At 42.1% G+C, this 24036-nt stretch overlaps 1 pseudogene; it reads left to right on the top strand.

Moving 5' to 3' along the window:
• Window positions 1–230: 230 nt before the first annotated feature.
• LOC129644271 (antigen WC1.1-like) overlaps window positions 231–24036 on the top strand; it is a 44155-nt pseudogene continuing 20349 nt past the window's right edge.

Below are 24036 nucleotides of genomic sequence, written 5' to 3'. Positions count from 1 at the left end.
TGTTGCTCATATAAGGAGATGTTGAAGATTCAGAAGCTCATTGGTGTCTGAGCTTCAGAAAGTGGCAGATGCAGCCTCTGATAGTGCCTGAAATGGTGAAAGGTGTCGCTATTGGCTCTCAGGAGGGAGGGTGTAAGGGGTGGTCTATATAGACCCCAGTCGGCACCCTGACGCCTCCTCACAGGCTGATCCTGCAGCTGGGGCTGTGACCTTGAGGATGTGGGGTCAGGATGGCTCTGGGCAGACACCTCTCTCTGAGGGGACTCTGTGTCCTCCTCCTCGGCACTGTGATGGGGGGTCAAGGTAAGAGCTGCCCCTCTGTCCTGGCTCACAGCAGCGGAGTTGACGCTTTGATGAAGGGAAAGGTGTCTGGACTTGTGGAACCTGGCCTCAGTGTTTCTGACCAAAAAAGAACCATGCTGATGTGAATACTGGTTCCTCTCCCATGGTGAGGGTTGGGGGGGGAGTCCATTGGTCATAGCGGCAGATTTTACAGTGCCGTGAAGTTTTGTCTGGATCGAGCTGGGTCAGCCTAAGTCCCCTCCACGGTCTCCCTAGCTTTCAGGGAGCTTCTAGGAGTCCCAGTGGCTCTCAGTGTGTAGAAGGTCCAGTGACTGGGCTCAGCTGGGACTCTGGGCTGTTCCCACACGCTCCATGTGCCTGGTGTGTGAGCACTGCCCCTGGGTCCCTGTGTTTCCTGTGTCTTTGCTCCTGTAGGCTCTGTGATGGTGTGTGTGTATGTGTGCAGGTAAGGAGTGTGTGAGGGTGTGTGTGTGTGAGGGTATGAAGAGTGTGTGTGTGTGAGTGTGTGAGGGTGTGTATGTGTGAGGGTGTTTGTGGGTGTGAAGAGTGTATGTATTTGTGGAGTGTGTGAGGAGTGTGAGAAGTATGTGTGGGTGAGTGTGGGTGAGTGAGGGTGAGTGATGGGTGTGTGAGTAGTGTGTGTTGGGGGGAAGTGTGTGAGCCTGTGTATGTGTGTGTGAGGGGAGGTGGAGCCTGTCTGTGTGAGAGGAACAGAGCTGGGGAGCAGGGAGTGAGTCCGTTGGTCTGTGAAGCACAAAGGGTGTCCACAGGGCTGGGTGTCATGGCCGCTGCATGTAACTGGATCAGAGATAATTGTACACCTGCCTGCCTCTCTCTGGCTCCTCTCCCCCATCTGCCGGGCTCCCCTCTGCTTGTTGCCATGTCTGCCTAACACTGGGCTCTGTGAGAGGCTCTGCCTGCTGGCCTCACCTGTTCCGACCAGGTGTCCATTAGGGAGCAGAGAATCCTGCATCCAGGAGAGGGGACCTCTTGTCTGTTCAGTTCAGTTCAGTCATTCACTGGTGTCTGACTCTGCGATCCCATGGACCGCAGCACGCCAGGCCTTCCTGTCCATCACCAACTCCCGGAGTCTACCCAAACTCATGTCCATTGAGTCGGTGATGCCATCCAACCATCTCATCCTCTGTCGTCCCCTTCTCCTCCCACCTTCTCTCTTTCCCAGCTTCAGGGTCTTTACAGATGTGTCAGCTCTTCACATAGGTGGCCAAAGTATTGGAGTTTCAGCTTCCACATCAGTCCTTCTAAGGAACGACTTGTCCCTCTGTTTGTAAAGATCAGTTGATGTGCAGCCCCACGTGTATAAGTTCCCAAGTCCCTGCCCCGGTCCCTGTGACTCATTTTCTGATGTGCTGGGGGCCTGGGATGGTCCTTTCCCCTCCCAGGATCTGCTGTGACTCTGTAGGGAGCACTTTCTCTCGTGCCCTCTCCTGTCCCTCTCTTCCTGGGAGCTGCTTTCCCCTGAGTGAGAGTGGAGTATTTTACCAATCCTGTCATGGTCTGCAAAGTTTCTTTGGACAAATCTGCTGATATCATTATGGGCGTTCTCTTGGGTAACAGCATTTTTTTCTTCTCTTTAGACTTTCAGAATTCTCTCTTTCTCTTTGCATTTGAACAGTTTACTCTGTGAGTCTTGGAGAAGGTTATTTTGGATTGAAATTTTGGGGTGACTGATCCAACCAGTCCATTCTGAAGGAGATCAGCCCTGGGATTTCTTTGGAAGGAATGATGCTAAAGCTGAAACTCCAGTACTTTGGCCACCTCATGCGAAGAGTTGACTCATTGGAAAAGACTCTGATGCTGGGAGGGATTGAGGGCAGGAGGAAAAGGGGACGACAGAGGATGAGATGGCTGGATGGCATCACTGACTCGATGGACGTGAGTCTGAGTGAACTCTGGGAGTTGGTGATGGACAGGGAGGCCTGGCGTGCTGTGATTCATGGGGTTGCAATGAGTCAGACACGACTGAGTGAACCGAACAGATTAGCTTCTTGAACTTAGGTGTCCAGATCTTTCCCCAGGTTTGGAAATTCGCAGCCTGTCTTTCTTTCTTTTTTATAATTATTTATTTTTTGCTGTGCTAGGTCTCCCTGTTGCATGCGGGCTTTCTCTAGCTGTGGGAAGCAGGGGCTACTCTTTGCTGCAGTGCACAGGCTTCTCACTGCAGTGGCTTCTCTTGCTGGAGACCACAGGCTCTAGGTGCACACGTTTCAGCAGCTGTGGCACACTGGCTTAGCTGCTCTGCGGCATGTGGAATCTTCCTGGACCAGGGATTGAACCCATGTCCCCTACATTGGCAGGTGGATTCTTAACCACTACACCACCAGGGAAGTCCTCAGCCCTTAATTCTTTTCTCCTTCACTTCTTCTGCTATGACTCCAGTCCATACACTGTTTCTCTTTATGGTGTCCACTGGCTTTCTATATTCCTTTCATTCTCTTTTGGCTCCTCTATTGGGATGCTTTCAACTAATCTTTCTTCTAACACATTGATTCTTTCTTCTTTTTCTTTCCCTTGGTCAAGTCTGTTGTTGAATCTCTGTGTTGAATTCTTCAGTTTACTCATTGTATTGTGCCTGTTAAGTCACCTTAGTCATGTCTGACTCTTTGTGACCCTATGGACTGTAGCCCACCAGGCTGCTCTGTCCATAGGATTCTCCAGGCAAGAATACTGAAGTGGGTTGCCATGCACTCCCCCAGGGGATCTTCCAGACCCAGGGATCAAACCCGAGTCTCTTACATTTCCTGCACTTGCAGACAGGTTCTTTACCACTAGTGCCACCTGGGAAGCCCATTCACTTATTATTCAGCTTCAAAATGTCTGGTTGAAGAAGTGAAGAAGTGAAAGTCACTCAGTCATGTTTGACTCTTTGTACACAGTCCATGGAATTCTCCAGGCCTTACTGGAGTAGGTAGTCTTTCCCTTCTCCAGGGGGTGTTCCCAACCCAAGGATCAAACCCAGGTCTCCAGCATTGCAGACTGATTCTTTACCAGCTGAGCCACAAGAGAAGACCAAGAGAAGACTGGAGTGTGTAGCATATTCCTTCTCCAGCAGATATTCCTGACCCAGGATTTGAACCAGGGTCTCCTGCATTGCAGGTGGATTCTTTACCAACTGAGCTATCAGAGAATTGCAAAATATCTGGTTAGTTCTTTTTTTTTTAAATAGAGTCTTCTGATGCTGGGAAAGATTGAAGGTGGGAGGAGAAGGGGATGACAGAGGATGAGATGCTTGCATGGCATCACTGACTGAATGGATATGAGTCTGAGTAAACTCTGTGAGTTGGTGATGGACAGGGAGGCCTGGCGTACTGTAGTCCACGGGATCTCAAAGAATCAGACATGACTGAGCGATTGAACTGAACTGAACACTGGTAATGTCTCCATCTATGATGTTCCTACTAATGAACTCCTTTTTATATGCAGAAACCAGAGTCATCTTATGACTTAATCACTAAAGTGACATCTAATCACTTTCATCAAATTCCATTTGTTAGATGCGTGTTACTAGGTACATTGGAGTGTGGAATTACACAAAGACATGAACACCAGATGGCAGGAATAACCAGGACATTTTAGAGCCTGTTTCCCCAGCCCTCTGTTCCTGAGCTGGATGAGATGCTTCCTATGGACAGGGAAGGAGAGGGAGGATTCCTCCCTGGATCCTGGGCCATGAGCAACTGAGATGGAGAAGCTGGGCCCTAGTAGCCTTGGGCACATCTACAGGGAGGGCAGCATCCAGAGTCTCTGAAGGCCTGTCCTCGGTGGTGTCCCTGGAGCTGGTTCTACAGGCTCCTGAGAAATACTTGGTACCTCCCTTCCTGCTCTGTGTTCAGTGATGGCACATTGGGGGTTTAGAGTTGGCCACGCTGGGAATGTTGATACCACAGAGGTCAGGAAATACTATATCCCATATTTTGTTCCTCAGAGAGCTAATGTTTTAAATATTATACCACTCTAGAATCTTTCCTGCCATGTGTCTCTTTTGCAGTACTGGAGCTGAGGCTGAAGGATGGAGCCCACCGCTGTGAGGGGAGAGTGGAAGTGAAGCACCAAGGAGAATGGAGCACAGTGGATGATATGGAATGGAGCTTGAAGGATGCATCTGTAGTGTGCAGACAGCTGGGGTGTGGAGCTGCCATTGGTTTTCCTGGAGGGGCTTATTTTGGGCCAGGGCTTGGCCCCATTTGGCTTTCATATACTTCATGTGAAGGGGTAGAATCAACTGTCAGTGACTGTAGGCATTGTAATATTAAAGACTATCGTAATCATAGCTTTTCCCACGACTGGGATGCTGGAGTAGTCTGCTCAGGTAAGTCCTGTCTGCTTTGTGTGGGGATCTCTAGCAGGAAAAGCCTCTGTCTTATTACCAGAATGACTCGAGATTACGGATACAGCCTTTAGAACATACTTGGGTGAAGGGTCTTTGTGATGTGTCACAGGAGGCAGAGGTGAGGCCAAAAATTTCATACAGATTAGCTTCTGGATTCGACCTCTGTGACACAGTCTCAGCATGGTAATTGTTCTGTATTCTTTGACATAATGGTCAGTAGGGTGTGTCTACATTGATGGGGGTGGGGTGTCATAGGAGAGTTGTAGGCAACAAGGTTCATTATCCTCATTGGTCCTAAAAGTCAGAGTCACCACACTCCATCAGGTTGGTATGTGGGTGATGTGCCAATAGAACAGGCTCAACCAAGCAATGGTGACCCCACAAGGGCATGTGAAGACCCATGGGCAAGTGACCATACCCGAAGTCATGGTGCAGTTACTCAAGGAAAAGGTGTGAGAGAAATTCAGTGGTGCATTTAAATATCCCTAGGTCACAGTCAGAGGAGGCCCAAAGTGGGACGTGTGGCAAGGAAAATGTCATCACACTGGTGTACCTGATGAATCGAGTGGGGAGCAAACACCAATTTGCAAGGATGTTGAGGGAGCAGGAAAATGAAGTCTTGAAGTTTACAACACAGCAGCTGAAGTGCATCACGTATAAGAAGCAGTGAAGCTAAGAGTTCGTGGGGTTCTCAAGGCAAGAATACTGAAGTGGTTTGCCTTTCCTTTTCCAGTGGACCATGTCTTGTCAGAACTCTCCACTAAGACCTGTCTGTCTTGGGTGGCCCTACATGGCATGGCTCATCGTTTCATTGAGTTAGACAAGGCTGTGGTCCATGAACTGTGAACTTCCAGATGTTCAAGCTGGATTTAGAAAAAACAGAGGAACCAGAGGTCAAACTGCCAACATCCGTTCGAACACTGAAAATGCAAGAGAGTTCCAGAAAAACATCTACTCTATTGACTATGCCATAGCCTTTAACTGTGTAGATCACAACAAACTGGAAAATTCTTCAAGACATGGGAATACCAGACCATCTGATCTGCATCCTTAGAAATCTGTATGTAGGTCAAGAAGCAACAGTTAGAACTGGACATGAACAAAAGACTGGTTCCAAATTGGGGAAGGAGTACGTCAAGGCTGTATATTGTCACCCTGCTTATTTAACTTATATGCAGAGTACATCATGGGAAATGTTGGACTGAACGAAGCACAAGTTGGAATCAAGATTGTTGGGAGAAATATCAATAACCTTAGATGCAGGTTACATCACACTTATGGCCGAAAGCAAAGAACTAAAGAGCCTCTTGATGATAGTGAAAGAAGAGAGTGAAAAAGTTGGCTTAAAACTCAACATTCAGAAACTAAGATCATAGCATCTGGTCCCATCACTTCCTGGCAAATAGATGGGGAAATAGTGACATACTTTTTTTTTTTTTTTTGGCTCCAAAATCACTGCAGATGGTGACTGCAGCCATGAAATTAAAAGACACTTGCTCCTTGGAAGAAAAGCTATGACCAACCTAGACAGCATATTAAAAAGCAGAGACATTTCTTTGCCAGCAAAGACCGATCTAGTCAAAGCTATGGTTTTTCCAGTAGTCCTGTATGATTGTGAGTGTTGGACTATAAAGAAAGCTGAGGGCCAAAGAATTGATGCTTTTGAACTGTGGTGTTGGAGAAGACTGTTGAGAGTCCCTTGGACTGCAAGGAGATCTAACCAGTCCCTCCTAAAGGAAATCAGTCCTGGGTGTTCATTGGAAGGATTGATGCTGAAGCTGAAACTCCAGTATTTTGGCCACCTCATGTGAAGAACCGATTCATTGGAAAAGACCCTGATGCTGGGAAAGATTGAAGGTGCGGGGTGAAAGGGTTTACAGAGGATGAGGTGGTTGGATGGCATCACTGACTGAATGGACATGAGTTAGAGTAAACCCCAGGAGTTGGTGATGGACAGGGAGGCCTGGCATGCTGCAGTCCATGGTGTTGCAAAGAGTCAGACATGACTGAGGAACTGAACTGAACTGAATTGAAGCTAAGAGGACCTGATGTGACTCCTAAGAAGTACTCAGTGCTACCTAAGTGTGTTTGACCTATGCCGAGGTGGATACAGGAAAGACAGCAGTGAAACTAGGGTGGGAAATGGTGCTCACAGTATTTGGCAGAGATGCTTCTAGTTGTTATCACAATTGCAGATTGGATGTCCAGGTTATTAATCACATCAGAACAACTGGACTGGAGGAAGATATTGTCAGCTATCACAGTGAATTCCCTAAGGTAGAAGGCTGGTCTTAGGATATACCACCCCATCTAATGGGATGGTGGGACAGGGGAGCCATGAAGACATCTGCAGTAGGTCCTTAACAGCCACAGCCAATCAGCTCTTGGGTGTTTATGTTGAGGAAGATCATTGGAAAAGTGATCTTTTCTAATCTCACCTTCAGCAGATCTTTGATGATTCTAGCTGATGCCCTTAAGGAAACAATTCTTTTCCTTTTTAAAAAGTACTTTATTGAGGTATGCCTGACATACAAAACTGCTTGAAAAGTATGCATTTGTGAAACCACTATAGCACTTATGTCATAAATCTATTCATCTCTTCAAAAAGTTTTCTTCCATTCTCTTTATCATTCTTATTAAAAATAATTATTTTCAAGGTGAATTTGAATTTTAGTTGGAAACTTTTGTTTTAAACAAACCTGTTTTCTGGCATCTCAAGTAACCTTCCTCATTGTCACAATGTCATAATCATGGTTCCAACTGAAGATAAATTTGTGGAAATACCACAGGTGTCTCAACCATATTTTGATAAATCAGCATCTGAATGAAAATGGAGTGTGTGATGAAACTTAATGTGAAATTAGAACTCCCAATGTTATCCTAAGAATACTGATGTCTTGTTATTAATTCCAGTTAAGATATACTTAGAAGTAAAGAATTGGAAGTGCTCTGATATTCAACAAAGGTCTGTCTAGTCAAGGCTATGGTTTTCCAGTGGTCATGTATGGACGTGAGAGTTGGACTGTGAAGAAAGCAGAGCGCCGAAGAATTGATGCTTTTGAACTGTGGTGTTGGAGAAGACTCTTGAGAGTCCCTTGGACTGCAAAGAGATCCAACCAGTAGATTCTAAAGGAGATCAGTCTTGGGTGTTCATTGGAAGGACTGATTCTAAAGCTGAAATTCCAATACTTTGGCCACCTCATGCGAAGAGTTGCCTTATTGGAAAAGACTCTGATGCTGGGAGGGACTGGGGGCAGGAGGAGAAGGGGACGACAGAGGATGAGATGGCTGGATGGCATCACTGACTCGATGGATATGAGTTTGAGCGAACTCCGGGAGTTGGTGATGGACAGGGAGGCCTGGCGTGCTGTGATTCATGGGGTCGCAAAGGGTCGGACACGACTGAGCGACTGAACTGAATTGATCTGAACTAATATTTAAACCCTGATTGTGGTTTGTACACCCTGACTACCATTGCTCTAACTTAGACTCTCACATTTTTATGAACGGTTCCAGGTTCCTTCTATTTCTCTTTTTGTCACTAGTTTTCTCCTCCTGGTCTGTTTTTTTTTTGTTTTCCTTTCTGTATTTTCAGACATATTTTAATGATGTGAAGATAAGTCAAAGTGGTGGTGATGTAGCAGAAATTAGATTAGAATAGCATGTATTTTCATTATTTTAATCAAAACTCTTGGAGTTTCTTCTGCTCAACCTTAGGAGTCAGGTATGGAAGAGAAATTTCAGCCTCAGTAGTGGATTGCTGGAAGTGAAGTACCGTGTTTAGGAGAAATCTAGAGTGGAAACAAAGACCAGAGGAGAATGTAGAGAAGCTTATTTGAAATAACGAGGAGATTTCATGGAGTTTAAGTGGAAGATCTGGGAGGGAACAGACAAATTGTGAAGGACTGTGGTGCAAGTGTTCCAAGTTCCTTCAGTCCTGTCCTACTCTTTGTGACCCCATGGACCATAGGATTCTCCAGGCACGAATACTGGAGTGGGTTGCCATTTTGTTCTCTAGGGGATCTTCCTCACCCAGGGATCAAACCTGGGTCTCCCGCATTGCAGGCAGAGTCTTGATTATCTTCTGAGCCACCAGGGACTACAGTACTGAAGTATAAAATGGTGAGGGGATAAAGGTGCAAGGATTGCAGGAGGGGAGGGTTGGAAAGATGCAGGTCAATTCATACATTCACCACAGCCTCTGTGTTAACACTTCCTTCCTGCCCCCATTCCTTCCCTCCCTCTCTTCCTTTATCCTGTTGTGGGAGTCATTTCTCAGCTCTGTGGAAGTGCTAGCATTTGTAGCTGGCAGTTTTCTTAGAGGAAAGTTTTTATAATATGGATTCTGTTTATTTAACAAATACAAGTTTACTCATATTTTTCTCTTTTTTCTGTATCAGATTTTGGTGAATTCTGTTTCACAAGTAATGTGTTTTTAAGGACTTGGCCCATTTTACAAAAAATTTTCAAATTAGTAACACCAGTTCATATCTCATATCTTTATATGTTGGGAAGATCTACAATGATATTCCTCCTCTTGTTACTGGTGCTCTTAATGTGTTCCCTCTTTTTTCTTAATTGGTTTGCTTGAAGATTATCAGTGTTAATGTTCCTTTTAAAAGAATCATTAATGGACTGTATTGATTTTCTTGATCCTGTATTTGCTTTCTTCTTAATTGATTTCTATACTCAGTTTTCATTCCTCCTTTTCCGTCATGATTGTGGTTGCTTTTGTAGATTCTTGAGGTGCAGTCTTGGGTCATTTCCTTCTGTTTCTATTTTTATTCTAATGTAATCATCAAGGAAGCATCAAGGTTCTAAATTTTCTTCTAAGCATCACTTTATTTTTAACCCACCAGTTTCAATACTATATAATTTCTTTTGTATTTTATTATCATAAAATGTTTCTTTTTCTCTGAATGAATTCTTTGTCTTATAGTCTGACTTTGTATGATATTAATTTAGATATTATATAGAGTTTTCTCTGATTTGTGTTTGCATGGTATGTAATTTTAACCTCTTTAATATGTTTCTGTGTTTATATTTAAACACATATAAGTTTGTAGACAGTATTTTGTTTTGTCTTGTTTTATCTGGTCTGATTATCTTATTTTTTATTTGGAATACTTAAATTATTTACAGTTAATATTATTATTGATATAACTGGGTTTAAGTGTACTTGCCTGCTATTTGTCCGAGAAGGCAATGGCACCCCACTCCAGTACTCTTGCCTGGAAAGTCCCATGGACGGAGGAGCCTGGTAGGCTGCAGTCCATGGGGTCCCTAAGAGTCGGACACGACTGAGCAAATTCACTTTCACTTTTCACTTTTATACATTGGAGAAGGAAATGGTAACCCACTCCAGTGTTCTTGCCTTGAGAATTCCAGGCACTGGGGAGCCTGGTGGGCTGCCATCTATGGAGTCGCACAGAGTCGGACACAACTGAAGTGACTTAGTGGCAGTAGAAGCAGTAGCTGCTATATGTTATATCTTTGTTCTTATTTTAATCTTCGAGTATATTTTATCATTTTAATTTAAATACTGTATTGGTTTATTAATTGTATCAGATTTTTAGGTGATTATAATGTTTAATTTTTAAAGTAATTTTTATTTGTTGCTGGCTGGGTCTTCATTGCTGCATGGGCTTTTCTCTAGTTGTGGAGATCAGAGGCTGCTCTCTAGCTGCAGGCATGAGTTTCTCACTGCGGTGGCCTCTCTTGCTGTAGTGCACAGGCTCTATGGTGCACAAGCTTCAGTAGTCGTGGCCCCTGGGCTCTAGAGTGCAGGCTCACTAGTTTTGGTGTACAGGCTTAGTTGCTCTGTGGTACATGGGATTTTCCTAGACCACGGATTGAACCCACGTCTCCTGCATTGTCAGGTGGAGTCTTCACCACTGAACCACCGGGAAAGCCCAATGTTGAATTATTAATCTTCAATTACACTTTACCTTGCAATGATATAATGTCACAACACGCAATGTCAGTCACTATACTTTTCTTCCACTTTCCTGTCCCTGTCATTGGTGCTATCATTGTCATACATTCTATTTATAAATTTATTATGAATCTTATAGGTTGTTGCCCATATTTTTGCTTAAATCTTCTAATAGAGGATCAACATTTAGCACGGTCTCTATAGCTTTGAGAGGATCCATGTTTTCATCTGCTGTCATCTCCCTTTAGCTTGAAGAACTTTCTGAGGCAGTTTTGTGTAGTGTGTGTCTGGTGGCCTCCAATTCTAGCATCTCTCATTTACCTGAAATCTTTTTAATTTTCATTCAGTTTTGAAAAGTATTTTCATAGCTGATTCAATTTTAGTGTAACAAATGCCCAATCCCAATACTTTAAATATGTTCTTACATTGTCATCTGACTTTTATTGCCTTCAACAAAATGTCAGTAAATAATACTTTTCCTTTTGTTCCCTGTATATAATATGTCAAACTTCCCTGGCTACTCTTAACATATTTTTGTTTGTTTGTTTACCAATAAATTTCAGTAATAACATTGTCAAGTTTTCTGAGAATGGTTTCATTATCTTGTTTGGGATTTGTTTAGCTTTTTGGATTAGTGGGTTTACAGTTTTCAATAACTTTGCGAAAATGTCATTTATCTTATCTTAATATTTTTCTGCACATCCCTTATTCTGAATCTCCAAATACACATATTTTATACATTTTGATGTTATCCCACGTGTCATTGAGTTTCCATTCTTATTTTTCTGCCTTTTTACTCTTTGGTTCCATTTAACTAGCTTCTACTGCTGTGTCTTACTTCCCAGTTCTTTTATTCTGCAATGTCTAGTCTCTTGTGTAATTAATCCAGATGACTGTTCATTCCAATACTATATTTTTCAGTTTCAGAAGTCTCATTTGTTTATTTTTCCTAGTTTTCCTCCCTGTTTATTTTTATTGTTCATTAAGCATATTGATATTAGGGGTTTAAGGAGCTCTTCAGTCAATTCAATCATTTCTGTAATTTCTGAACCTACTTTAAATGATTGTTTTTAAAAAATGTGTTATAGGTTACATTTCTCTCTTTTGGAAATTCTAATAATTTTTTGGTTGGATGTTGGGCATCACTAAGCAGTCCTTTATCAGGAAGAACTTCAGGAGTAGATAATCAGAACACACCCAAAAAATTGGCCATGGGCTTGAATAGACATTTCTCTAAAGAAGACATACAAATGGCCAGCGGGTATATGAAAAATGCTTGACATTGTCAATCATCAGGGAAGTGTAAATCAAACCAGAAAGAGATATCATCTCACACATGTCAGAATGACTTTTTTTTTTTTTTAAGACACCTAAGTGTTTGCAAGGCTGTGGAGAAATTGACACTTTCCGTGTACTTATCCACATTAAATGTATAAGTTTTATTAATAAAGCTATGCAATCCGGGGGTTAAATCTCTGGACTTTCACTGTCATGGGTCCAGGTTCAATCCCTGACCTGGGAACTAAGATCCCACAAGCCACAGCACAGCCAAAAACAAACAAACAACAACACAAAAACTATGACCAAAGAATCTGTATGATTTATAGTGATGTCCCTTTTCATTCTTGGTATTGTTAACTTCCTTTACTCTCTGCTCTTCATTGGTATTGATCAGTGTTCATCAGTTTTCAATGAGCCATGTTTAAAGGGTTTTTTCCTATGTTTTCTATCTTATGCTTACCTTCTTTTCCATTCATTATTGTCCCTTTTTTATTTTTTTTAATTTTATTTTATTTTTAAACTTTACATAATTGTATTAGTTTTGCCGCATATCAAAATGAATCTGCCACAGGTATATATGTGTTCCCCATCCTGAACCCTCCTCCCTCCTCCCTCCCCATTCCATCCCTCTGGGTCGTCCCAGTGCACCAGCCCCAAGCATCCAGTATCGTGCATCGAACCTGGACTGGCAACTCGTTTCATACATGATATTTTACATGTTTCAATGCCATTCTCCCAAATCTTCCCACCCTCTCCCTCTCTCACAGAGTCCATAAGACTGTTCTATACATCAGTGTCTCTTTTGCTGTCTCGTACACAGGGTTATTGTTACCATCCTAGATGTCCATCAGCAGATGAATGGATAAGAAAGCTGTGGTACATATACACAATGGAGTATTACTCAGCCATTAAAAAGAATACATTTGAATCAGTTCTAATGAGGTGGATGAAACTGGAGCCTATTTTACAGAGTGAAGTAAGCCAGAAAGAAAAACACCAATACAGTATACTAACGCATATGTATGGAATTTAGAAAGATGGTAACAATATTGTTCCTTTTTTAATTAACCCCAACATTCTATATTCTTTAGGATTTCTCATCTCCTAGTTTCTTAATTGAAGCTTACATTTTTTTCACTTTTGGTCTTTCCTCTTCTCTAAATCTAGGGTATAAATTTCCCTTAGGCACTACTTGAGTTTCATTAGAAGAATTTATGATAATATCATTATTTTGTGTTTATTATCATTATTATTGTATTTTTATTATCATTATTTCACAATATTTGGTAAATTTTAAATTTATTTTCAGACTCAGGTGTTTTTTAGAAGGGTGTTGCTGAATTTCCCAAAATAGGGATGGCTAACAATATTTTCTTTTTAATTCTTAATTTTATTCCACTGTGGCCAGAGTAAATACTCTGTTTGAATTCAAAGAGTGAAACGTTTTGTCCTATTATGTGGTCATTTTTGATAAATGTTCCTAGTGCATTTACAATAATGTGAACTCTTGCACTGTTGGGTGCATTGCTCTATGTGTTACTTAGTTAAATGTGCTGATTATTTTCTTGTACATCTACTGTATTCTTTGTTTTTTGTATGTCTGGTTTGTATGCTATTGAAAAAGATACAGTAAAAATCCCCCATTTTGATTGTGATTTTGCCTATTTATTCTTTTCATTCTGTCAAGTATATTTCAAAGCTATGTCCTGTTACCTTTCTTGAATTTTGATGTCTATACCTTTATTAAGGGTGCATCTCATTATAATCTTGAAAATTCCCTCTTTAATTCAATTAGTGTTCAGTTCAGTTCAGTTCAGTTGCTCAGTTGTGTCCGACTCTTTGTGACCCCATGGACTGCAGCATGCCAGGCCACCCTGTCCATTACTAACTCCCAGAGTTTACCCAAACTCATGTCCATTGAGTCAGTGATGCCATCCAGCAATCTCATCCTCTGACATCCCCTTCTCCTTCTGCCCCCAATCTTTCTCAGCATCGGGGTCTTTTGAAATGAGTCAGCTCTTCACATCAGGTGGCCAAAATATTGGAGTTTCAGCTTCAACATCAGTCCTTCCAGTGAACACTCAGGACTGATTTCCTTTAGGATGGACTGGATGGATCTCCTTGCAGTCCAAGGGACTCTCAAGAGTCTTCTCCAACACCACAGTTCAAAAGCACCAATTCTCCATTGTTCAGCTTTCTTTACAGTCCAACTCTCACATCCACACATGACTACTAGAAAAACCATAGCTTTGACTAGATGGACCTTTGTTGGCAAAGTAATGTCTCTGCTTTTTAATATGCTGTCTAGGTTGGTTATAACTTTTCTTCCAAGGAGCAAGCGTCTTTTAATTTCATGGCTGCAGTCACCATCTGCCGTGATTTTGGAGCCCACAAAATAAAGTCAGCCACTGTTTCCATATCTATATGCCATGAAGTGATGGGACCGGATGCCATGATCTTAGTTTCCTGAATGTTGAGCTCTAAGCCAACTTTTTCGCTCTCCTCTTTCACTTTCATCAAGAGCCTCTTTAGTTCTTCTTCACTTTCTACCATAAGCGTGGTGTCGTCTGCATATCTGAGGTTATTGATATGTCTCCCAGAAATCTTGATTCCAGCTTGTGCTTCATCCAGCCCAGCATTTCTCATGAGGTACTCTGTATATACGTTAAATAAGCAGAATGACAATATACAGCCTTGAGGTACTCCTTTTCCTATTTGGAACCAGTCTGTTGTTCCATGTCCAGTTCTAACTGTTGCTTCCTGACCTGCATACAGGTTTCTCAAGAGGCAGGTTAGGTGGTCTGGTATTCCCATCTCTTGAAGAATTTTCCACAGTTTATTGTGATCCACACAGTCAAAGGCTTTGGCATAGTCAATAAAGCAGAAGTAGATGTTTTCCTGGAACTCTCTTGCTTTTTCAATGATCCAACAGATGTTGGCAATTTGATCTCTGGTTCCTCTGCCTTTTCTAAAACCAGCCTGAACATCTGGAAGTTCATGGTTCATGTATTGCTGAAGCCTGGCTTGGAGAATTTTGAGCATTACTTTACTAGCATGTGAGATGAGTGCAATTGTGCAGTAGTTTGAGCATTCTTTGGCATTGCCTTTCTTTGGGATTGGAATGAAAACTGCCATTTTCCAGTCCTGTGGCCACTGCTGAGTTTTCCAAATTTGCTGGCATATTGAGTGCAGCACTTTCACAGCATCATCAGGATTTGAAATAGGTCAACTAGAATGCCATCACCTCCACTAGCTTTGTTAGTAGTGATGCTTCCTAAGGCCCACTTGACTTCACATTCCAGGATGTTTGGCTCAAGGTCAGTGATCACACCATCGTGATTATCTGGGTCATGAAGATCTTTTTTGTACAGTTCTTCTGTGTATTCTTGCACCTCTTCTTAATATCTTCTGCTTCTGTTAGGTCCATACCATTTCTGTCTTTTATTGACCCCATCTTTGCCTGAAATATTCCCTTGGTATCTCTAATTTTCTTGAAGAGATCTCTAGTCTTGTCCATTCTGTCGTTTTCCTCTATTTCTTTGCACTGATTGCCAAGGAAGGATTTCTTATCTCTCCTTGCTATTCTTTGGAACTCTGCATTCACATGGGTATATCTTTCCTTTTCTCCTTTGCTTTTTGCTTCCCTTCTTTTTACAGCTATTTTTAAGGCCTCCTCAGGCAGCCATTTTGCTTTTTTGTATTTCTTTTTCTTGGGGATAGTCTTGATTCCTGTCTCCTGTACAGTATCAGGAACCTCTGTCCGTAGTTCATCAGGCACTCTGTCTATCAGATGTAGTCCCTTAAATCTATTTCTCACTTCCACTGTATAGTCATGAGGGATTTGATTTAGGTCATACCTGAATGGTCTAGTGTTTTTCCCCACTTTCTTCAATTTAAGTCTGAATTTGGCAATAAAGAGTTCATGATCTGAGCCTCAGTCAACTCCTGGTCTTGTTTTTCTGCCTTTATAGAGCTTTTCCATCTTTGGCTGCTAAGAATATAATCTATCTGATTTTGGTGTCAGCCATCTGGTGATGTCCATGTGTAGAGTCTTCTCTTGTGTTGTTGGAAGAGGGTGTTTGCTATGATCAAAACTCTATTAGCCTTTGCCCTGCTTCATTCTGTACTCCAAGGTCAAATTTGCCTGTTACTCCAGGTGTTTCTTGGCTTCATACTTTTGCATTCCAGTCCTCTATAATGAAAAAGATACCTTTTTTGGGTGTTAGTTCTAAAAAGTCATGTAGGTCTTCATAGAACCATTCAACTTCAGCTTCTTCAGCATTACTGGTTGGGGCATAGACTTGGATTACCATGATGTTGAATGGTTTGCCTTGGAAACAAACAGAGAGATCATTCTGTTGTTTTTGAGATTGCATCCAGGTACTGCATTTCAGCGGAGAAGGCAATGGTACCCCACTCCAGTACTCTTGCCTGGAAAATCCCATGGATATCCCATGGATGGAGGAGCCTGAAGGGCTACAGTCCATGGGGTCGCTAAGAGTCGGACACGACTGAACGACTTCACTTTCACTTCTCACTTTCATGCATTGGAGAAGGAAATGGCGACCCACTCCAGTGTTCTTGTCTGGAGAATCCCAGGGACGGGGAAGCCTGGTGGGCTACCGTCTATGGGGTCGCACAGAGTTGGAAACGACTGAAGCGACTTAGCAGCAACTGCATTTCAGACTCTTTTGTTGACTATGATGGTTACTCCATTTCTTTTAAGTAATTCCTGCCCACAGTAGTAGATATAATGGTCATATGAGTTAAATTCAGCTATTCCAGTCCATTTTAGTTCACTGATTCCTAGAATGTCGAAGTTCACTCTTGCCATCTCTTGTTTGACCACTTCCAATTTCCCTTCATTCATGGACCTAACATTCCAGGTTCCTATGCAATATTGCTCTTTACACTGTTGGACCTTGCTTCTATCACCAGTCACATCCACAACTGGGTATTGTTTTTGCCTTGGCTCCCTACCTTCATTCTTTCTGGAGTTATTTCTCCACTGATTTCCAGTAACATATTGGGCACCTACTGACCTGGGGAGTTCATCTTTCAGTGTCCTATCTTTTTGCCTTTTCATACTGTTCATGGGGTTTTTCAAGGCAAGAATACTAGAGTGGTTTGCCATTCCCTTCTCCAGTGGACCATATTTTGTCAGAACTCTCCACCATAACTGTCCATCTTGGTTGGCCCTACATGGCATGGCTTAGTTTCATTGAGTTAGACAAGGCTGTGGTCCATGTGATCAGGTTGGCTAGTTTCTGTGATTGTGGTTTCAGTCTGTCTGCCCTCTGATGCCCTCTCAGCACTACTGTCAATTAGTATATCTTTTCTTAAAGTCTCCTTTCTGGGACATCGATAAAGCTACTCGAGTTTTCTTATAGTTAGTACATTTTTTCCATCATTTTACTTTCAACCTTTCTTTGTTTTCATAATATAAGGTGATCATTTTGCAAGTAACATTTGCATCAGTTTTGTTTTATCTTAACCCATTCACTGTAAATGCAATTACTGATATTGATGTGTTGGTATCTGCCATTTGCTTTTAATTGATCCACATGCTTTATGTTCCTTTTTCTCTCCCTTTTTTTCCCTTCCTTTAGTATTAAATCAATCTGTTATTATTTCAGATTTTCCTTTTTCCTTTTGATTTTCAGCAGCTTTACTAGGAGTGGGGCTTTTCATACTCTTTAGTTTATAATTAAAAAATTCTCTATTATTACATCTTCAAGTAGTTCTGCCTCTCGGTCTCTGTATCTGTTCTCCCTCTCCTACTCTTTATTTTCCTTCTCATCTCTCATCTTTAGGACTCCTCTAAATCACTATATTCTAAGTTCTATCTAAAATTTGTTTGATGTATTCATTCACTTTTTAAACCTAGATATTTTATTTTAGGTTGGCAATGGTTCCATTGCTATTTTTGTTTGTTTATGATTATTTGTTAATTTTTAAATCTTTTTATCTGTATATTCTCCCCTTCTCTCCTTTCCCCTAAATACACTGATCATAGTTAAAATCCTTATGCATTTCTATCATGTGTGTCTCTGCATTCTCTTATCTCTTTTTTTCACCTTGGTCATTTGTCATGTTATCCTAACTTGTCAAATGTCATGTCATGTTTTATTGACTGCTATAAATTATATATGAAAAAGTAAGATACTCCTGATACATTTTCTAATACCTGAAAGGATTTACCCTTTGATTTGCTAGGCAGATAGGGGGAAGGGGTGTATATCACTCAAACATCTAAATATAACCTAAAACTGAGCTGTAATAAGTGTAGGTTGCAGTTTTGGTAGCACTGAGTCCACCTCTGATTTTTCTGTCCCTATGACAGGGGCTTTCAGAGAGTTCAGTTCAGAGCCTAGATTCTATGGTAGCTCAGTACCCAAGAGAATGAGAAAGACTCTGCTTTCCAAGTCTTTTTATATAGTTCTTTAGCCTCCTATCCTTCACAGCTTATATAATGGGCAGATATTTGAGGAGAAAACATGCTGTGTGAGAAAGGCTCTCAAGACTCTAATTTTGTCACTCCAGCACCAGGTAACCCCCAAATTATGCTGGCTTCCTGTCCCAATAGTCCTCTGCTTGCCCAAGCCCAGATTCTGAATCATTAAATTATGCAATGAATCAGCAAACTCCCAGTGAAAAAGAAGCTGTAGATCCTTGGCTAACATTGAAATAATCTCCACTCTAGAATTTTAGCATATTTAGTCATGTTGTGTCAACAAATGTTGAATACATTTCAGTTCAGTTCAGTTCAGTTCATTTCAGTCACTCAGTTGTGTCCAACTCTTTGCGACCCCATGAATCGCAGCATGCCAGGCCTCCCTGTCCATCACCAACTCCCGGAATTCACTCAAACTCACATCCATTGAGTTGGTGATGCCATCTAGCCATCTCATCCTCTGTCGTCCCCTTCTCCTCTTGCCCCCAATCCCTCCCAGCATCAGAGTCTTTTCCAATGAGTCAACTCTTCGCATGAGGTGGCCAAAGTACTGGAGTTTCAGCTTTAGCATCATTCCTTCCAAAGAAATCCCAGGGCTGATCTCCTTCAGAATGGACTGGTTGGATCTCCTTGCAGTCCAAGGGACTCTCAAGAGTCTTCTCCAACACCACAGCTCAGAAGCATCAATTTTTTCAGCGCTCAGCTTTCTTCATAGTCCTTCTTTCACATCCATACACGACTACTGGAAAAACCATAGCCTTGACTAGATGGACCTTTGCCGGCAAAGTAATGGCTCTGCTTTTGAATATACTATCTAGGTTGGTCATAACTTTCCTTCCAAGGAGTAAGTGTCTTTTAATTTCATGGCTGCAGTCACCATCTGCAGTGATTTTGGAGCCTCCAAAATAAAGTCAGCCACTTTTTCCACTGTTTCCCTATCTATTTCCCATGAAGTGATGGGACCAGATGCCATGATCTTCGTTTTCTTAATGTTGAGCTTTAAGCCAACTTTTTCACTCTCCTCTTCCACTTTCATCAAGAGGCTTTTTAGTTCCTCTTCACTTTCTGCCATAAGGGTGGTGTCATCTGCATATCTGAGGTTATTGATATTTCTCCCAGCAATCTTGAGTCCAGCTTGTGCTTCTTCCAGCCCAGAATATCTCGTGATGTACTCTGCATATAAGTTAAATAAGCAGGGGGACATTATACAGCCTTGATGTACTCCTTTTCCTATTCAGCCTTCTATTTAATAATTTTCTTAGAATTTTCACACACTTATTCTTCTATGTAAATTTTAAAATCAAGTAGAAAATAAAAAAGAAATAAGATATCTCAGAAGTCTCTATCTTAATATGTCCGAAGACTTTATTGATTATCCAGCACATATTTGAATATGTAACTTTTATCAGGGTATATAAAACAGAATACAAGAAATACTTCTCTCTTTGTTATTCTAAATCTTTAATCTCATGGAATTAATATAATATCAACAACCTCAGATATGCAGATTACATCACCCTAAATGGCAGAAAGTGAAGAGGAACTAAAGTGCCTCTTGATGAAAGTGAAAGAGGAGAGTGAAAAAGCTGACTTGAAACTCAGCATTCAGAAAACTAAGATCATGGCATCCTGTCCCATCATTTCATGGCAAACAGATGGGGGAAAAATGGAAACCGTGACAGACTTTTTTTTCTTGGGCTCCAAAATCACTGTGGACAGTGACTGCAATCATGAAATTAAAAGATGCTTGCTGTTTGGAAGAAAAGCTGACAAACCTAGACAATATATTAAAAAACAGAGACATTACTTTGAGACAAAGGTCCATCTCGTCAAAGCTATGGTTTTTTTCAATAGTCATGTATGGATGTGAGAGTTGGACCATAAAGAAGGCTGAACACTGAAAAACTGATGCTTTTCAACTGTGGTGTTGGAGTAGACTCTTGAGAGTCCCTTGCACTGCAAGGAGATCAAACCACTCAATTCTAAATGAAATCAACCCTGAATATTCCCTAAAAGGACTGATGCTGAAGCTGAAGCTCCAATACTTTGGCCACCTGATATGAAGAACTGATTCACTGGAAAAGACCCTGATGCTGGGAAAGATTGGAGGCTGGTGGAGAAAGGGACGACAGAAGATGAGATAATTAGATGGTATCACCGACTTGATGGACATGAGTTTGAGCAAACTCAGGGAGATAGTGAAGGACAGGGAAGCCTGTCATTCTTCAGTCCATGGGGTAGCAAAGAGTCATACACGACTGAGTGGCTGAGCAACAACAACAACAACAACCAGTTAAATGAAAATGGTTTATCTAGGATGTGTAGCCTGTGACCAAACTACCAGCCAGAATAGATTAGGGGGCTTAACCTGGGCCTCTCTGGGGAGATGGAAATGGATAAATAATAAAAGGCAAGCAGATCATCCTCTCTCTCATCATTCATTCTTGTATGAGTGGTCAAGCTAACCCTTCAATTCTTTAATTTCTGCAGTGCCTTTTCTGTTCTCTCCTGCTCTCTATGCTGCTGCTGCTGCTGCTGCTAAGTCACGTCAGTCATCTCTGACTCTGTGCGACCCCATAGACGGCAGCCTACCAGGCTCTGCTGTCCCTGGGATTGTCCAGGCAAGCACACCAGAGTGGATTGCCATTGCCTTCTCCACCTGCTCTCTATAGTAGATTTTTATTCTGTTACATCATTCTTTTTGAGACTTCAAGTTCACAAACTTATGCAATCAGAGTCCTTCACCAGAACGAATTCCACCATGTACATAAATAATTATGAACACACTCAGAAACCAGGAAAATTATTTAAAAAGTTGTTCTTTATGATGTGATGGTTTTTTTCTTATTGGATTACCTTTTCTCTATCCAAAATATGGTCTCTGAAGGATGAAATCATTATCATCAGTCTTTTTTTGGTCTCTCTCTCTCATACTCCATCCACTCCCCATTTAACCTGCCACTCACTCCACCTCACTCCCTACAGAAGTTCTTTCCTTTTGGAGTCTCCTTGCCGTCTATTTGTAGCTCTTAAGCTTGTTTTTTCTTTTCTGCATTGGGAGAAATCAGAAAGGGTAGCAGGGTTATGTGGTAAATGGGAGGAGCACAGGGGATAAAAAGTGTTAAAATCTTGTTGAACAAGTCTTTTTTCCCCCAAATCTTTTTATGTTTCATTCCTATTGAGGCTTTTGCAATTTAGAAATCTCTAAAGTATATATTAAAAGATGCTAACTCCTTGGAAGGAAAGTAATCTTCCTAGACAGAAACCTAGTAACCAACCTAGAAAGCATATTAAAAAGCAGAGATATTACTTGGCCAACAAAAGTCCATCTAGTCAAGCCTATGGTTTTTCCAGTGGTCGTGTATGGATGTGAGAGTTGGACTGTGAAGAAAGCTGAGCGCTGAAAAATTGATGCTTTTGAACTGTGGTGCTGGAGAAGACTCTTGTGAGTCCCTTGGACTGCAAGGAGATCCAACCAGACCATTATAAAGCAGACCAGTCTTGGATGTTCATTGGAAGGACTGATGCTGAGGCTGAAACTCCAATACTTAGGCCACCTCATGCAAAAAGACCCTGATGACTCACTGGAAAAGATCCTGATGCTGGTCGGGATTGGGGGCAGGAGGAGAGGGGAACGACAGAGGATGAGATGGCTGGATGGCATCACCGACTCGATGTACACGAGTTTGGGTGAAATCTGGGAGTTGGTGGTGGACAGGGAGGACTGACATGCTGCGATTCATGGGGTCGCAAAGAGTTGGACACGACTGAGTGGCTGAACTGAAAGTATATTGGGTTGTTTGCTGTCTGCTCTCTTCCTTTCGTTTTCCTTTTTTATAGGTTGCTGGCTTCTTATCTCAGAAATCCAAATAGGAAAGGCATATGCAATTAGCATATAGATAAGGTTAGAATACATTAAATTATTATTACTCTTTCACATTTGCTGAGAATCTCATGTCTAGTATGAAGTAATCAACTAACTCAAATGTCTTGCATAATCCCACTGAGACCTCACTTTCTCCTAGGTGTCTTGATAAATCCTAGGTTTTTAAGAAATATGGCTAGGACCATTCCCTCCCTCTCCTATGACTCTCTGAGCTTTTGTCATTTCTAAACTTACCTGTGGACAACTTCTTTCACAATTAGATTATAATACCTGCACTCAGATCCAGCCCGTGTGATATTCCCTGTCCTCAGTGACTTGAATATTGGCTCTGAGAGAAAACTGGCCAGAAGTTTAGCCCCAGAAATCTCAGGATGGTCCTCTAAACTTCTAAACTTCTCTGGCTTTTAGGCCTCTAAGCTCTTGAACCCCATGGACCTTTTTCACTCTCACTTCAGCTCTGCACCCACGTTTGAATATCTACCACTGTGGGGTTTCTTTGGGCACTGTAGTTTCCATGCCCCAGATAGGAATTAACAATCCTAACCAATATATATTCTCGGGATTCAGCCATTCTGAACTGATCCTTCAGTCCTTCTGGATATCTCTTCAGAAACTTGCTCATGAAAATGCAGTTTGACAATGACAGTCAAATTCTCTCTTCTTGTCCCCTCTTATTCCACTGTTGGAAAGAAAAGCTTTCACACCATCTCATGCCTGTGAATGTTGTTTCCAATTGTCAAGCCAGGTTCATGAACACTCACTGTGTTTATTGTTCTTTGTTTCTCTTAGGATTTGTGTGTCTGGCTGGAGGGGATGGACCCTGCTCAGGGCGAGCAGAAGTGCATTCTGGAGAAGCCTGGACCCCAGTGTCTGATGGAAACTTCACACTCCCCACTGCCCAGGTCATCTGTGCAGAGCTGGGATGTGGCAAGGCTGTGTCTGCCCTGGCACATGTGCCATTCAGAGAGTCCGATGGCCAGGTCTGGGCTGAAGAGTTCAGGTGTGAGGGGGAGGAGCCTGAGCTCTGGTCCTGCCCCAGAGTGCCCTGTCCAGGGGGCACGTGTCACTACAGTGGAGCTGCTCAGGTTGTCTGTTCAGTTGAGATGCACATCAGGACTTAACCTCCGTGTACACTCAGTTCAAGGTAAAAAAGAAATCAGATTGTGCTGAAATCCTGTCTTTTTCTATCAGTGTACACAGAAGTCCGGCTTATGAAAAATGACACCTCTCAGTGTATGGGGCAGGTGGAGATGTATATTTCTGGACAATGGAGAGCACTCTGTGCCTCCCACTGGAGTCTGGCCAATGCCAATGTTGTCTGTCGTCAACTCGGCTGTGGAGTCACCATCTCCACCCCAAATGGAGCAGAAGGAGGTGATCAAGTCTGGAAAGCCGGATTTCACTGCTCAGGGACTGAGTCCTTCCTGTGGAAATGCCCTGTGACTGCCCTGGGTGATCCTGACTGTTCCCATGGCAACATGGCCTCTGTGATCTGCTCAGGTAAGACAGGGAAAGGCTACTATACTTAGGATGCTCCTGGAGTGAAATTTCCCCAGAGCAGAAAATAAGCGAAAACAGGCTTCAAAAGGAAGATATTATGTAGTGAAATTATTGAACTCAGGTTTCAGCTGCTCATTACTCAAGAATCCAATACTGAGAGACAAGCATGGGGTAAAATTAAAGATAGCTTTGTTGAGGAAACCAGCAGGTCTGGGGAGACAGATGACTAATGTACCAAAGAACCAGCTCTCCCTTGCTGATCAGGGACAAGAGTTTTTAAATGGGAATTTTAGGAGTGCACAGGTGGAGGTAGGGGACAGGCTACC

This window comes from Bubalus kerabau, chromosome 1 (genome assembly GCF_029407905.1).
Source record: "Bubalus kerabau isolate K-KA32 ecotype Philippines breed swamp buffalo chromosome 1, PCC_UOA_SB_1v2, whole genome shotgun sequence".
NCBI lineage: Eukaryota > Metazoa > Chordata > Mammalia > Artiodactyla > Bovidae > Bubalus > Bubalus kerabau.
Note: the sequence above shows the minus strand (reverse complement) of the source record. Positions and strands in the feature narration are given on the sequence as shown.